The sequence below is a fragment of the Saccostrea cucullata genome, unplaced genomic scaffold, assembly GCF_032062105.1.
Source record: "Saccostrea cucullata isolate Sc308-1 unplaced genomic scaffold, CSIRO_AGI_Scuc_v1 ctg3357, whole genome shotgun sequence".
NCBI classification, from domain to species: Eukaryota; Metazoa; Mollusca; class Bivalvia; order Ostreida; family Ostreidae; genus Saccostrea; species Saccostrea cuccullata.
This window is the reverse complement of record NW_026933307.1, coordinates 24,593-39,198: the sequence shown is the minus strand read 5'-3', so window position 1 is coordinate 39,198 and position 14,606 is coordinate 24,593. Positions and strand designations below refer to the sequence as shown.

The 14,606-nt window shown below is 34.0% G+C and overlaps 1 pseudogene; it reads right to left on the bottom strand.

The window, feature by feature from the left end:
• Window positions 1-6,431: 6,431 nt before the first annotated feature.
• Window positions 6,432-8,648, bottom strand: LOC134237951 (uncharacterized; annotated as a pseudogene).
• Window positions 8,649-14,606: the final 5,958 nt, after the last annotated feature.

Below are 14,606 nucleotides of genomic sequence, written 5' to 3'. Positions count from 1 at the left end.
AAAATGAAATGGTAAATAAGGTCAATAATATCTATCTATTTCAAGGTATTTTAAATCCTTCCTTAACAAACTTAAAGTGATAAAAATGAAATTTCTCAGAAAACTATTAGAGTAAAACATTTACAATAAAGAAATATGTTTGTTTTTGAACAGGAACTTACCAGAAAACAGAATAAACAGGAAAACTGTGAGAAGTTTCTTCATTTTGCTACTTCTGTAAGTCTAGCAAAAAGCAAAAAAAATGAGTGATATAAGTATGTGAAAGTAGGTTTAGGAGAGCAACTTCGATTCAGTACATACATGTCAAAAAAATCGCATTGAATCAGAATAAAAGAAACATTAGTTTAATATATGGAATAGGAAAGGATTTGTTAAATTCTGAATTCAATTGAAGATGCAGATTTTTATATTTCTTTTTCAGTCATACAGTTTAACGTTTCTCTGGTTAATTGCTTGTATTTTCCTTTATTATCATCATTTTAGGCCACTTAGGCCACTTTGTTTAAAAAAAACATTTAAAGGTAATGTCTACCTTGTTCACACATTAACACCGACCTATTTATCAGTCTTCATCAGCATTTCAATTTACGAGACGCTGAATTCTTATCAAATCAAAACAAACCATGATAGCTATAATTATGTGTTGAAAACCAAGTAGTAGCAAATGCATTTTATGCAAATAGGTTAATAAATATACAAATAGAAAAGGATTTCAGTTTAAAACAATATCTCTACTCATTCCATTTATTTACATTTAGTAAAATAGTTTTTATGGGTTTGCTATCAAAACAGAAGTTAAAGCATTGATATAGTGGTTCCTTTTGTCATATGATCCACACATGTGGAGTCATACCTACATTTACACCTTCAGAGATGCCAAAAAAGTAGCTTTTGTATTAGATTTTTTTCAATAACCGTATTTCTTTTAATATTTTGTTTATTAGGTCTTTCCACCTTTCTGTGGAAAGACCTCTTGAAATGCTTCTGTTTATTATTATTATTAGGTCTTTCCAGCTTTCTCTGGAAAGACCTATTGATATTCTTCTGTTTCTTTTTTTCCTTATTCTTTATTATTTTTCCGCCGTGTGATTTTTTGTTTCAAGATTAATCGAAAAGACTTTGAGTCGATAAGAATGTACCTCGTAAAAGATTATTGCAGTTGACCCTGCGTATATGAACTTTGACAACTATCGGAGTTACGACCCCTTTCGCAATAAAAGCTTGTTATCGCTACTCCTCCGAAACCGTAAACCGCAGAGATTCCAAACCTTTATTAATGTCTACGACTGATTTAGTAGACTCTTCAATCACACATTGCGAAAGGATTCGTAAACTCCTATAATGAATTATTGCCCCTGAATGTTTGCGATGTTTACGAATATCAAGAACTTTTCTTAAACGACAAGTTGTAGAGACATGGGACCAACTGCAAAAGATTCATTGACCTTTGACCTTAAAATCTAGGTCAAGGTCAAAGGTCAAGGTCATTCAAAATATGTAAAATTAAGCATTTTTTATAGCTCTTTTGTTCTTCACCAAATTGTAAACATCTTTGCATCTTTAGTATGTACTCTTAAAACCATTTCAGAGATTCCATGCTTGTCCCCTAAGATTGACCCCTCTAAAAGTTTGTGCCCCTTTCAGTGTAAACCCTTGTTATCGCTACTCCTCCGAAACCGTAAACCGTAGAGGTGCAAAACCTTCAACAATGTCTGCGACTAATTTAGTACACTTTTCATTCTATAAGTGCGAAAGAATTCGTAAACCATTTTAAGTTGATATTGACCTTGACATTTTCTCATGTTTACGAAGAACTGAAAACTTTCTTTAAGACAAGTCGTAAAGACATGTGGACAATGCATGGGATCTCTAGACCTTTGGCCTTGAGGATAAGGTCAAGGTCAAAGGTCAAGGTCATTGGGAAAATATCAAAATTGCTTATATAGGGTTTTTTTTTCAGGGGGGGTGTTAAAATGAGCTTGACCTTTGACCTTGACCCTAACTCAGATTTATTTCAATTTTATTTAGATTTAATATAAAATCGAATGAATCTGGAAAATAGCGAATTTTTCCTATCAGATAAATTTCCACGCTCTCTGTGACACAGTTTTCTTCCATGAAATGCGTGTTTTAAGTTTAATTTATGCTGATAACTATTAATTTAATCTAAATAGAGATGAATATTCAATCTTACCTATGAGTTCACCATATGTGTCAAAACGAACGCGCCTATATTTTCATTTCATTGTAAACACAGTGCCGACACGGAAGTTCGAATGCATCATAAGTTCTGTATGATTAACTCAATTTATTCAAAGTATAAACGAACTCAAATGAATTGTTTTTACAGGAAATCGGCATTTTCATTATACACCAATCGTGTTTCTCAGAACTATTCATTATTCTCGACTTTGTGCCACAAACAAATACACGTGTTTCTGAAGCGTAGATCTGAGGGTCCCGAGTTCGAATCCTGCTAGGAGTCCTTTTTTTCTTTTTTGCATTTTTCTTCTTTTTTTTAACCCAAATGACACGGAAACACTTAAAAAGCTGGAAAGACCTCTTATCGTTCTGTGAACAATACGTCTCCTAGTTATTATTTTTCCGTTATCGAAAACTGAACCGAAAGACTTATCGAAGAACTTCGCAGTTCATGATACTTGCCATTAAAAGTTATTTCAAAAAAATACCCAACGCATATGACCTATGACCCCTTTCGGAGTTCTCGCCCCTTGTATGTAATTATTTGTTATCGCTACTCCTTCGAAACCGTAAACCGTAGAAATATGAAACCTTCACTAAAGTCTTTGACTCATTTAGTAGACTCTTCAATCTATTCATTGCGAAAGTGTTCGTAGACCCTTTCAAAGAGTTATTGCCCCTGAAAGTTTTTTAATTTTAGAAATAATTAAAAAATTTAAAAACGAGAAGTGATAGAGACATGGGACCAACTGCATAGGATTCATTGACCTTTGATCATGAAATTAATGTAAAGGTCAAAGGTCAAGGTCATTCCAAATGGAAAATTTAGCTCTTTTTATATCTCTTTTGTCTTTTAACATATACTTAATGTCTATGCATCATTAATATGTACTCTTAAAACTGTTTCAAAGATTTCACTCTTGTACCCTAATATTAACCCTTTTAAAAGTTATTGCCCCTTGTGCGAAAAACCTTGTTATCGCTACTCCTCCAAAACCGTAGACTGTAGAGACACCAAACCTTCACTAATATCTTAAGGGTCTTTAGGCCTTATTTCACTGTATAAGTGCAAATGGATCTGATGACCCCTTATATGAGTTATTGCCCTTTAAGTTCTTTGTACTTACTATTAAACCTTATAACTTGAAAACTATAAGTCATACAAGCATGGTGTCAATTGCATTGTGACCCTTGATCTTTGACCTTGAACATTTTTTCAAGGTCAAAGGTCAAGGTCATTCATTTTTTTTATTTTAATTTTTTCTCTGCTTTAAGAGAGTTCTGGTTTCTTTTTCATGGAATTTAATTTTTAGGAGTCAGGTATAAAACAAATTTAAAATTCAAAGAAGGCGGAAAGACCTCTTATTGTTCTGTGAACAATAAGTCTCCTAGTTATTCTTTTTTTTTATTATTTTTCCGCCGCATGTTTTTTTGTTTGAAGATTTATCGAAAAGATTTATAGTCCATAAGAATGTACTCTGTAAATGATTATTGCAGTTGACCCTGCATAAATGAACCTAGACCCCTTTCGAAGTTATTGCCCCTTTCGCAAGAAATGTTTGTTATCGCTACTTCTCCGAAACCGTAAACTGCAGAGATCCCAAACCTTTATTAATGTTTACGACTGATTTAGTAGACTCTCCAATCAAACATTGCGAAAGGATTCGTAAACTCCTATAATGAATTATTGCCCCTGAATGTTTGCGATGTTTACGAATATCAAGAACTTTTCTAAAACGTCAAGTGCATAGAGACATGGGACCAACTGCAAAAGATTCATTGACCTTTGACCTTAAAATCTAGGTCAAGGTCAAAGGTCAAGGTCATTCAAAATATGTAAAATTAAGCATTTTTTATAGCTCTTTTGTTCTTCACCAAATTCTACACATCTTTGCATCTTTAGTATGTACTCTTAAAACCATTTCAGAGATTCCAAGCTTGTCCCCTAAGATTGACCCCTCTACTAGTTAGTGCCCCTTCCAGTTTAAACCCTTGTTATCGCTACTCCTCCGAAAGCGTAAACCGTAGAGGTGCAAAACCTTCAACAATGTCTGCGACTAATTTAGAACACTTCTCATTCCATTAGTGCAAAAGAATTCGTAACCCATTTAAGTAGTTATTGCCCCCGCGAGGTTATGATGTTTACGAAGAACTAAACACTTCATAACGACAAGTTGTAAAGACATGGGCCCAACTGCATGAGATCTTTTGACCTTTGACCTTGAAGATTAGGTCAAGGTCAAAGGTCAAGGTCAGTGGGAAAATGTTAAAATCGCTGATGTATGCATTTTTTTTAAATGACCTTGACCTTTGACCTTGACCAAAAAGTTAAATTATATATTCACTACCGTTACCTTGATTCAGCTTCAAATTTTAAATTAAAATTTATAATGTTTGTTTTTTTTTTTTGATGACCTTGTCCTTTGACCTTAATAAATGACCTTGACCTTTGACCCCATTGACCCATAAGTCACAATCAAGCTTAAGTATGTGGAGGTATTTTCAACTCTCACCTTAACAAATGCTTATGAAATACACCCCCCATCCCCCCCCCCCCGTCCCTTCAAAAAAAAAAAAATCAATGGCTATGTATAAAAAAAAATTTACAACTCAAACAACACCAGAGCTCGACATAAGATTGAGGATTTGGGTAGAAGACACCTTAAAGAAACTGTCCTAAGAGTTTTACGGTGAGTCTCTTGAGTATAATGAAATTCTACTGATTATCGGCAAAAACTACATTTTTTTCTGTCTGAAATTTAAAGTCTGATAGGCATAAGATGAATTAAAGCTTGTATTGTCTATTTCTTCATTTGTTGTTTATATCATTCCATTCTCCTGTTCTAATAAGACATTTCAATACCAAGTATACTAGCTTTCTTTACTATGTGGAATTTATTTCAATTTTATCTAGATTTAATATTAATGGAATGAATCTTGATTTCATCTTGAAATTTGATTTTTTTTTTCCTAGAATAACACAATCCCAAGAAATAGCGACTTTCAGCATAGTAAAAAGAAATACACGTTTCCTCCCTATGTTTCCCATCTAGAATTACATGTTTGGAATTTTATTCATGCTACTTACAACGAATTTCATGCCTATTTCGGTCAGGAATGTTAAAATCCGAACCCGATTCTCTGTTTTCCTTTTCCATAATTACAAAACTGCCTTGCATCTCTCGCTCATGTTTCTCTCATGCTCTTAAATAATTTATCATCATCCATTTCAAACATAAAACAACTCAAATCGGATATTTTCAAACATCTCTTTAATACATGTATAATGCACCTATGATGCAGGTACACATGGGACATTTCACAACGTTTTCACTTGCGCTTCCGTCTTGATGCGCAGATCAAATGCATGTTATTCATATTAATAGGTATATCATAATTTTAATCAGACACTACCCCTTACATCTAAACTTGAAAACAATCTAATTCAAGCTCATATATACACATAGGAGCGTGTTACAACGTTTTTAACGTGCTCTCTTTGCGTGATCAATGAAATCGTGGTTATCCCCGAGTCGACTGCAAACAATCCAGGAAGTCTGTTTAGGGTAAAATTACACCAACTGCGAGCCCGATCTAAAATCCTAGTAGAGAAATGAGAATTTTGCTGTTTTATGTGCTCTTAAATGCGGGCAATCATGAACAACTCAGTTCGTATGTACATGTACCTGAAGCACATTTGCAGCTCTGTTCTGCAGCCATTAAAATGATAAAGCGAGTGTTTGTGAATAGAGCATTTATTACATTACAAATGCCAAATAAAATGAAAAATTTTACAATTTCAGAATGCAGCAGAAGGTGGGGTGCAAAAAATATCCCACACCTTCAACACAAGAAAATCAGTAATCTGAACAATAATAAAAATGTGCATGGAGGTTTGAAGGGGGGTGGAGGAGGGTAAAATTTTCAAACCACGTTTTTTGGAGCCAAGCGGAATTATGAATATGGGTTAGGCTAATAGCCGTAAATAGAGAACGCTTGGAAACTATAACCCGGAAAAACCCCTCAAGACCCAAACATTCATACACATTATTAGTAAATCAAAATACAAAAACCTTTGAGCATTTAGATCCCATAAATTCCTTTATATACATAAATACACTTATGTGCTCTTAAATGCGGGCAATCATGAACAACTCAGTTCGTATGTACATGTACCTGAAGCACATTTGCAGCTCTGTTCTGCAGCCATTAAAATGATAAAGCGAGTGTTTGTGAATAGAGCATTTATTACATTACAAATGCCAAATAAAATGAAAAATTTTACAATTTCAGAATGCAGCAGAAGGTGGGGTGCAAAAAATATCCCACAAGAGGGACAATGAACTTATAGAGAAGGGTCCCTCGCCCCACCCAAAAATGTGCTTCAGTTCAACATGAGTATGATAATAAAACAAATAAATTGATATAGGGATCAATGGAATACTTAAGAGGAACAGTAATCGATTCACATTCAAAAATTTTATATAAAGTTTTGTCATCTTGTATTATACACATACTCATCACTCTAATTAAATATTACTGTTAAGTTATAGACCATACTGCATAGAAACGAAATTTTTGTTCTTACTCAAATAATCCTCTGTTTAAATTCCCCTTGTTTTATCCTGCCCATAAGGAACATAGCCTTGTCCGAACATTAACCAAATATAAATATATGCGTATACATGTATATTGTCTGTTAAACGATAACACAAAATCAAGTAATAGTAATCAGCATGTCCCGCTATATATAATGCACTAGACGGATAATGGAAATGATCCATATAAGAAATTCTAACATATAAAACACACTAGGCTTAGTAAGATATAGTTCCACCATCCACTCACAGGTTGAAAGTTATTAACATATGTACATAATCATTACATATCTTGTAACAGAAAAAATGACATGAAACATTAACAATCCTCCATATCAAAAATCTTGAGTGCCGCCTCAGACAGTCACCCAAATCTAATAAATTTACCGTACATGTTAATGTAGCTATAAATTAAGACAATCAAACATGTTGCAGTGTAACTCTCTCATTCATGATAAAAAATATGACACCATGAAATTAACCTAAAACATCATATATATGCCAAATTATGAGATTATTAAGAATTTATTACCTGGAAAGGGATGCAATGAAAAGAGATGAAAAATGCTTCAAACAGAATCCCCCTTCCTTCAAAATACAATCAAGTGACCAAAAATAAAGGATACCGCCTCAGACAGTTATCCTTTATATTTGGAGCTTCTAACCTCTTCACAAAAACATGTACACACTAAAATGTTGGAAACATTGATACCCTAATGTATCTCTTAAATGACTCTGAGTGCCATCGTCCCATGACTCTTATTTGTGAATCTGAAAAACCCTGTAAATGTGCCTGGGTTGCTGCTCCTATCCTGAAGCTGTGTGCTTTAAATGTGTTAGAATCAAGCTTGGAAAATTTTAGTGCTGACCTCAAAACATCACAAAATTCTGTACGCGAGATGGGTCGTCCTGATCTGTAGCAAAATAGGGCTCCTTCTTCTGCACCTCGCATCTCCAAATAATTTCTCATAGCTTGCACCGGACAAAAGCTGCATTTGGGTTGGGGATTTATTTCCAGCTGGACAGGTTTTTTACCTAAATTATGTTTGAAGTTGATCATTGTAACAACCATGCGTACTTGTTTTTTGTCACGCCTGAAAGAAACATTTCTTCGAAGCAACAGGTTTGGATTTGAGCCAGAACGAACTGTGATTTCTCCCACCTTAGAAAAGCATAAAATGCTAAAAGAAACATCGCCATGTACAAATATTCTTGGTACTTGGAATTGGCTACATGTGGTATTGCCACCAGGAGCTTCCCAAGAATATCCAAAGTAATTGGTTGTCGGACATCTGAAGAATTGACAAGCCGTTTTGCCCCACTTAACATTTTCTTGATCAAGAAATGATTTGAGAGATCTGGGGCATTTGTCATTTTGAAATAGTAAGCCAATGCTGCCAGGTAAGTTGATATTGAGCTTGGTGCTTTTCCTAAACTGAATAGGTATGACACGAAACAAATAACCTGTCCAAGGGAAATCTCCTTAATGCAGTCAGTCTTGTAATAACTCTGAATAAAACTACTGAAACAATTTAGGGCCTGCCTGTACAATTTCTTTGTGTTAGGAGCCAATGCTGCGTCTATTAAACTACATGCTGTGCTTTGGAGAGTTGCAAAAGATGGATTGGTATGCTGGTGGGTTTGGCCTCCATATCCACGGACACTTCTTTGAATTTCTCGATCTGTAAGCGTGAAAGTAGGTCTGGTAAAATATTGAACATTCCTGGGATGTGTTCTGCCGAAAAGAGAATATTGTATGTCATAAGTGCCAAAACTAATCTTCTCACCAAAATCATGATTTTTGAATCTTTTGATGTTTGCGAGTTCACAATGTGAACAACTGCTGCATTATCTGAATGGAATATGACACAAGAATTCTTTAAGTTAGATCCCCATAGTTCGACAGCTAACACAATCGGGAATAATTCCTTGAGGGTAATATCATAATCCTTCAGATTTTCTGGCCAAGACCCATAGAACCATTTCTTTTCAAATACAGCTCCAAACCCCAGAGAACCTGCTGCATCAGTGTAGAGATGAATTTGTTTCGATGTCACCCAGATATGTTTAAATAATAATGATTTCCCATTGAAGTGATCTATAAATAATGACCAAGCAGCCAGATCACGCCTACTCTCTCTAACCATGTCTTTGTGGTGGTGAGGCTTTGAAAGGCCTTTTGTTAGGTCAATGAGCCGCCTTAAGAATGTACGCCCAGGCACGATCACTAGACAAGCAAAATTAAGCAGTCCTATCAAGGACTGAAGTTCTCTAAGGGTAACCTTTCGCTTAAATTTCATTGAATCTATAGCTTGTTTTAATTTCTCCAATTTATCGCGCGGCAACCTAATCTCCATAGCCAATGTGTTGATTTCAATACCAAGAAATACCAAGTTTGTAGTTGCCCAAGAAGTCTTTTCTGCCTTTAAAGAAACACCTAGACTTTCACATGTAAGTTTGAAAACATGTAAACTTTGATTACATATTCCCGATGCAGGTGGACCAATAAAAAGAAAATCGTCCAATATATGAGTTATGTGAGGAATATGCCCCTTAACCTTACCAATCCATTCTAAGGCCGTGGAAAATGTTTCAAAAATAGCACAAGAGTTTACTAGTTTTATATATAATGTTTGCTTAAATTATACTTTAATTGTATATTAACACTGCAAACAGGAAATTAAATTCAAATGTATTTTGCGATACATATTTCAATTAGTGTTGTTAACATGAAAGTAACAGTAGTTCTTGTAACATTTTGAAACCAGATGATGCAGGAGTTTGTATTTTTATGGGCTGAAATATCAGAGTCTTAATAGAAAAGGCCAAAAAAGTTTCAATCATGTGTTTCGAAGAACTATATTTTCAAAATATTCTTAGTATTATTATGAAACCTTAATTCTATATTTATAAGTCACGGCACCGAGAGCTCTATCATCGTTAATTTAATTTTCAGTACTGGTGATATATCAGGATATCAAACTAAAATAAGCCACTGTAGGAAACAACTCCTTGTAATAGTTCTTATACGTGTTGCTTTAAAGTGTCTGTAAATGTCTGCAGATTTAAATATAGATGTAGTCTCGACATGAAAAGTTATAACAAAATTCATAAGTTTTAAAATATTTTTATTAGATACATAAGACCATGCTTTTGTGATTGCAAAGAAGTCTGAGATGAGGAAAGAATGTAAGAATGTAAGATATATATGTAGGTAATTTAAAGCATGCTACATAATCTGTATGACTTCAGACAGTCTAAGTTAATCAAGTCATTTTTCTATATAAACTATTGTAAGATCCTCTGTAATAATCCGTAGTTAGTAATTGTTTTTAGAATGCATAAAGAATACTAAAATATACCCTGGGAATATTTTGTATAAAAAGGATGTAGATAGTTACATTTTACAGATTATGTATTGATGTACTTATATAAGCACATTAATATTTCCTTTGAATGTAGGTCAAGCACTATCTGGTTAAATCATATTTCAGCTTGAAATAAAAATATACCACAGAGTCTGACACATCTGTTACTTGAAAAGAATGTTAACGGTAATCTAACAACAAACCTTTATGACAAACAAGACGACTTTAACTTTTCAATTGTCAACTTCACTTACCCTTGTAGCAATACACCTTCATCATTTGCATACGGGGTTTATATCTTTCAGTTTCTTCGATACACAAGAACATGCTCTACTTATGCACAATTTTTAAAACGAGGTAAATTATTGACAAACAAGATAATGAAACAACAAAATTAACTGTCTCGTTTACATTCATCATTCCGTAAGTTCTATGGTCGATACAATGATTTTGTCAGCAAATACCATTTATCATTGATTTAAATGCCTACTGACGTTTTTCATACTAATTATTAGTCTATTATATAAAAATTATATATACAATGACGGATATTTCCGTTATTTCCCGATCATGACAAGGAGAACACGGCGGGTGTGACCGGTTGGCAGAGGATGCTCACTCCTCCATGGCACATGATCCCACCTCTGATGTGTTTGAGTTCCGTGTTTGCCCTGCTCCTATTTTGTATTGATTTATGGACTTTTGATTGATTGATTGATTGATTGTTGTTGTTCTGCGTTCCGTTGGAGATTTTTTACTCATGGAGACACGTAACCATATACCGGACCTGTGCATGGCCTCAAATGTTGACCTTTACTCGGGACTCAGGGCCATTGAGCAGTGAGGGACCTTTATCGTGCCAACACCAGCCGTGACACGGGACCTCTGTTTTTAAGATCTCATCCGAAGGACAAGCAACTTTTACTTCAAGTGCCGAGCACATGGCGAAGGAACAGTTGCTCACCAATTTTTATCGACTTGGGTCAGTCGCGCCCGAGATTCGAACTTACGGAGGGAGAGCTCTACCGACTGAACTACAATGAACGGTAAATGGACTTTTGAGCTAGAATACTGTTCGTTATCTCCGCAAAATATTCAAAATAACAAGGGTAACCATTTACCAATAAGAAATAAATCTGTTAAAAAATTATAAACCTCATTTATAAATAAATTATATTTGTAACTGAATTCTACATAGTTGCAATTACTGCCATATCTTCATAGTAAAATAAAAAAAGTGTTAATTTTATATCTCTACTTTGACTTTTTGGAAAATGTACATTATGAATAGGATTTATATCAATTTACAGAGGAATACAAAATGATAGTAAATTAGTAGTTTAATTTTATGTATGGAATATTAAACTGTTAAAATAAACTGACCTTTTTTCAGATGAATTATCTGATCCATATGTCATTCCGACAATAAATACGCATTTTTATCCTAGGACAAGGAAGATATATGAAATCAGTAGAATTATGCATTTGCCTTCCACTACTTTTAAGTTCCCTGATATACAGTTTACACAGTAAGTGGATTTTTATAAGTGGTAGTAAAACAGAAGTTTTCAGTACACGACTAGGAGAGCTTCCTCTAATTGTTATGAATGGGTTCATTGTTTGACTTGATAAGTCGACTTTGTTTTTTAATACTTATTGACATACTGCATCCCAAATAAAATTACATCGTATAAAAACTGTCTCATACATGCACGTATCTAAATCGGGGATGCAGCAAATTCATTCTATCATTTCTATCATTTAGTCAAATGTTGACAGGTTTTTTTTAATACTTATTGTCAGACCAATATTTATATACTGAATTGTCGACGGAAGTTCTGTTAGATTCCAATTAATGATAAAATGCACAGATATACGTAACTGGTCGGCAGGAGATGTCCACTCCCCGATGAAACCAGATCACACGAGTGATGTTTTAGAGGTCCTTGTTTGCTCTGCTTCTGATCTGTGTTCAATGGACTTTTGAGCTTGAGCTTCTGTTCGTTATTTCCGTATATTTCACGTACGTGTGTTATTATTCTTTGTAGTTAAACATTTACTTGTATATTTTATATAAATTTTGTACGGATAAAAAATTCAATTTTGCAATTTAGTATTGTGCAATATTTTTATACAAGCCTTCTGTTATCACCTTCCCTGACAAATTTTGGCAATTTACAGATAAATTGAGATAACAGACCATGAAAAGTCATACTTGAAAATATATAAATATGACATTAGTTTTTCCTTATGAGACCTTAAAACATAGGTTTAGTTTCACGATAGGCGTTGTCACTATAAGGAACCCTCGCTGCTTAATGGCCCTAAATGACGTGTAAAGGTTTTAATTTGAGGCCCTTCACCTGTATATGATGACGTCTCTATATAGGAGAAAAAATTCTAGAATGTGATATAAAACAATACACAATCAATCAAGCATCAATTTACCCTTTACATACCGTATTTACTGGCACCTCTTCTATTACCAAAGATATAATTTATGTTAATTGCTTCAGGTATTTGTGAAAGATTTGCTCAACCTATAAAAAGTTTATGGCTAACCACATGGATTTATGCACGTGTTTAAAGTAGAGTAGAGGTTAGTTGCGTGGACCCTGAGGTCCACGCAGTAAATATATAAGGGAGGTTAAACCGGATGCCATTGGCAAACGACAGGCTACACATGCGCGAGAATGCTAGAGCGTTCGCCCCTTAGGCATTAGGCAACTTGCCCGTAGAATAATTCGCCCTATTCGAATTAGAATATGCCATTCATTGGCAAATCGCGCTTTTAAATCCGCATATCGTATTTATATATTCATTGGCGATTCCGAATTTCTCTCCTATACATATACTAATGTATACATGTACTCTTGTATACAAACTAAACATTGATTCTATGGCACAAGCATTTTAAAAAGTAGCAAAAACTATTAATTTCAGTTTAGTGTGAAGTTTTACATTACGTCACGATCTTTTTTCGACAGATGCATCCAGCGTAAACAATTCACATTGTTGGTCAAGTCATATTATCAACATTGACACAGAAATTGTCTGTTGTACGAGCAACCAATCAGCGATTAGAGGAAAGTTCCAGTCCATACTGTTTGATAGAGGTCTGTAGCAACGGTTTTAAGGGGGAGGGGAGGGGGGCTCCGTAAAAAAAATATGCGTACTACAAAGCTGTGCTACACGTGTACCATCAGATTTATTTTTCCCATGATAGATTTCTTCCTTATATATTTAGAACAGCTGTGTGAAAATGTGAACAAACCTACATGAATATTCACTACACCTAGAAATTTTCTTAAATTGAATTTCGGCTAGAAACACATGCATATGATATATGTATTGCAGTCCTTTTTTAAAGGACAGCAACTTGTTATTTATATTTTTAAACGGGAGCATTAGCTATAGTTTTGGGGCTTCTAATCTGGTGCTTTATCGTATTAGATATTTTTGGTATAGGTTTATGTTCTTCATAAAAATTAGTACGAATTAGTACGAAGAGCACATTTTCTGTATGTTTATGGAATCTTCGGAAAACAGAAATATTCAACAAACCGTTTTAATTCCCATGTGCACGAATTATCTTCTTGCATTAATCAACTTTTTTCTATTTCTCTTCTCTCTTAAAAAACACTTATCATTCGTTGAGAATGTGAGGTCGTGCATGCAGGGTACCCTATAAATACCACGATTACCTAGCCACCACGAACTTTACCATGATTCCATAGAAGATTGTATGACTGGTGAACAACGGTTACATACTCCTTCATGGCAACTGATCTTATTTCTGTTCGTTTCAGAGATCCGTGTTTGGTCTCTCTCCCAGTTTTTTTTATCGTTTATTGGGCTTTTCGTTTAATTGATCATGCTTATTTTTTCTTCGAATTAGATTGATTTTTATATACTTGAATTTTAAAGAAAAACAACATGTTATAGAATCAACTTTTTTAAAGATTATATTTCAGATCGATTCAATCTTGTTTTTTATGCATAACAGAACTAAATGATGCAATATTTCTTAGATTCTTATTTCAGAAAGAAATTATGATTAAAAAGTAGAAAAAATATTGTCTCTATAAAACATTTCATTTTTGAAAATAAAGTATTCATACAATATTCGTAATTTAATAGAAAAACGTATACATATGTAAACATATAACTAAGGTTCTGTAAACCTTTGCCAAGTTTCGCCCAAATCAAGGAAGAAAGTTTTCCATCGTATCATGATTGATAAACTAGTATTATTTTCCTTCTTTTTTTTTAATTTTTTGCTTTTGAAAAGCTTCCAATATTTGTAAATGATCTTCCGGCTTATCTATATCTATGTTGGTCTATATCTATATGCATAGCTTCTTAATTCGTCCTTGTGTTACATTTTTGAGGCATATATACATAACATCGTCTTAAAACATAATACATATTCTTGTTC